Genomic DNA, 3,719 nt, shown 5'->3' with positions numbered 1-3,719 from the left:
TTTCAGAAAAGATTTGCAGTGACTGTGGCACAAGGGAAGGAAACCAGCTGGACAAAGTATTCGATTGTGGTTATGGCTCTTTTTTTTGTTTATTTAAGACAAGATAAAAACACAGAATTATGAAAGTGCCATTATATCCACCCTGTAATTATGGTGCACCAGTGCTACACCTTCATTCAATCTTTACCTTAACTTAAGGTTCCACAGGGAGCATTTCTGAGAAGTGCCTCTAATGACTTGCTAACACCACACCATAATAGGGATTACTCACTGTCCTCAGCTACACTCACAACACTTCTTTACAGTTTGTGCCAGGGCTCAGTAGGTGACAGCGTTTATTCCTTCTTCCGCCCATGAGACACTTCACAGCCTACCTACATCAACAACATGTGACCATTTTTGTTTGTCATCAAGTCTAACAGACACTGAACTTCAGCTCCAGAACAGAAAGACTTAATTATCATAATGCTCACGAGTGATTTTTGTTCCCAATTAAATGGGTAATTGGCTTGTAGCACTAAGAGGTCCAACAATAGGTGTCACAACTTACTTTGTCACATTTCACCCTCACAGCAGAATCATACTCTCAATTTTTATTAAATTGTCAATGCATGAATGTTTAATACCATTCAAAATACCCTGGTGCTGTTTTATGATAAAATATATAGCAAAATCCTCACTTCAACTGCTAACAAGAGCAAATGAAAGTGTCCGGAAGTTTGCGTTTCCCAAGTCGGGTCATAACAATGACTCAAAATTGGGACCTGATTCCTCCACCAAGGACACCAAGCCTAAACTGTTAAACTGGTGGTGCTAAAGTACCAAATGGTACAGAGAGTAGCTGTGAGTAATTGTTCCATTAGGGAATGTCTATAACAACTAGAGCAGGGCAGCATGATCCTGGCCTTCGAGATCTACCACTGTGCTTGTTTTCCAGCTCACCTTGCCCTTCTCACTCATATCTGGATCAGGTCTGCTAAGTCAATCATAACATTGACTTATCTGTGTCAGGTAATGAGCAGCAAATAGGGAAAGGATGGCTGGAGAACAAGCAGAGTGGTAGAGCTTGAGGACCAGGATTGAACAGCCCTGACCTATAGACTTTCTTCAATCTTAATTGTTATTGTGTTGACTTTCTGTGAAATTGACCTGCAAATTTCTAAAGTTTAACCATGACTGATTGCTCAATTTTCTGGGTACCTATGGTTCTGAAGCAGAGCAGATCATGCTAAGGACATAAAGAAGTACTCCTGATGCGACTTAATTGAAAGTCTTACAGATGGAGCAACTCAACCCCAACTCATACCATTGGGGCACAGGCATTAAAAAAACAAATGTAACAGTTTGAAAGACTCTAGACTTTATGGCTCTCTGTGTGGCAGATTATCCCCAATACCATTTCTGTAAGAAAATAATAACATATATTTTCCCTAAAAAAAGGTCAACCATTACCACTTAAACCATTTTTCTAGTCTATAGGCAATATCAGAAAGGATTCAAACTACCCCTCAGCAACATTTAACCACTTGCATATGTTTAACCCTGAATAGCTGATTTGCAAATAAGCATGTGACAACCTGAACAAATGCTGTGCAATTCAACTTGATTTGGCATCTTGCCTCTTCTCAAAAAACAGCTTGCATTATGATCACAACTGTTAGCACTTGCCTTTTTTATATTGAATGACCTGCCAACTACTTTGCGTGGTGGCAAGGACGAGGACCTGTGGGAGGGAGCGGAATTGACTTGAAGGAGGTGCGAAAGATATGGGGGCAAGGTTATGAATGGCTTTGTAGGTTAAAAGAAGGATTTTGTAAGTGATCCGGTAGATAATGGGTAGCCAGTGAAGGTGCTTAAGTACGGGTGTGATGCGATGGAAGGAAGGGCTCTGAGTGATGATGCAGGCGGCTCTTCACGTGTGCTTACAAGCACTACACTTAAAAGAAGCACAACGAAGCCACATGTAGAGTAATACAAGCAGTTTCACAATTCTTTGAGGCTGTGTGGGCAAAGGACCATTGCTTTTTACAGGGGTTTAAATTGAGGGGACAGGGGCAGGGGGGGTCTTAATTGTTTACAGTCAAGGTTTCATAACCATTAACCAAGTAACAGCCCAGATAAAATACAGGGTTGTGTCAGGATGGGCATCCGGTGTAAAAATCTCTGCCAAACCACATGTGCAAATCAGTGAACCGTTATTCACTGTGGTGACCCCTGAAAAGATTCAGGGATTCTTCGAAACATGCTTTTATTATTGTCATGGTTATTATGAAGCGCCTGTTCGCTCATCATTTTATTTTTAATCCGTCTGGTCAGTGTTTTTTTTTGTGGTGAAATGGGGCCGGAAGAAGGGTTAGGAGTAGGCTAATCGGTGCTAACAACATTTAGCCTTTGATGAACATAAATCTATGTGGGAAATGCCGCAATCTGCAGCTTGGCTGCACGTAAATATGTGGGAATAACATCAGCCTTTATTTTGTCTGAACACGACTGGAAACACAAATCCACGAGATTGTTTGGTGTTTCTAATGACATTTTTGCTTTGAAAAGCTCACACACCCCCGGTGTGAGCTCTGCTCGGAGACACAGTTCTACCGGGAGACAAGGTTCTCCTGAGTTCCGGAGCTCGTTCACCTAAAGCTGCAGGACGGATGGCAGTCCGAAGCCTTCTAAAAGTAACAAAGCCTCCTCCCCTCCCCTCAAACACAAAGCTATAAGTCTGGCTACTCTGCTCAGAGACAGCTATAAGTCTGGCTACTCTGCTCAGAGACACGGTTCGCTCGGTCCACCAGCAGCTGTGCCTAGACCGCGCAGAGTTCGAATGTCGTGGGGGGGCATTAAGCACTCCTCCCCAGCGCCCTCTCCCTTGGGAGAGGCGGGGAGCCGGCGCGGCAAGAGCGGAGCCCAGCCGGTCGGTCCTGTTTTGCTCCAAAGCCTTCCCTGGAGCGAAACACCTTCTAAGCATGACGTAAAACCAGAGTAGTAGTGACCCATGATCTGAATGAACTGTTTACATGCACAACGATCTGATCAACAATCAGCATAACCCACCTATCTCGATTGGAAAGAAATTTTGATCTGAACGAGTTTGATCGGGACAGACTATTCCGAACGGCCTGTTTACATGAAGCATTTTTCTTCTGATCAGGCATTCTTTACGATTACCTTTGTCCATGTAAACACAGCAATTGTTAACTACATCGTGTGTATTACTTGACTGCAATAAGAATTATCTGCAGTTCTGTTTTCACAGCAAGGATTTTTTTCCTCTATGTTGGCAACTTGTATAAAAAAAAGATTCCAATGATCTGCCTTGGTCAGAAAAGTGCCTGATGGTTAAAAAGAATCTCGTGAACATTGAATAAAAGTATATGTTTCATTCTCCCTAAAGCAAAATCAACGAGGACCATCCACCAGTGCACCACAAAATAAGATTGAAGTAAGTGTGCATTCAGAGTTTCAGAGATGTCTGTGACCACTTGATCATCTGTTCTAGTGGTGTCTTTTGGCATTGCCTTTGTCTGTGCTTCCTTTTTCCATGGGAAATGGTTCTTGCTGGCTTGCACATGCCCACTGTACAGAAGGGGGTTTTGAAGTAGACCAACAGCAGGAGAGGTGGCGCCATTTTAGAGCAAATCCTGCACACAAAATGGTTGTAAGAGACTTGTTAACCCTTTGTGGTCCACATTCATCCACACAGTCTCTGCTCCAGTGCCTAC

This window comes from Oryzias latipes, chromosome 16 (assembly GCF_053564925.1).
Source record: "Oryzias latipes strain Hd-rR chromosome 16, Olatipes_Hd-rR_3.1".
Classification (NCBI taxonomy): Eukaryota; Metazoa; Chordata; class Actinopteri; order Beloniformes; family Adrianichthyidae; genus Oryzias; species Oryzias latipes.
Note: the sequence above shows the minus strand (reverse complement) of the source record.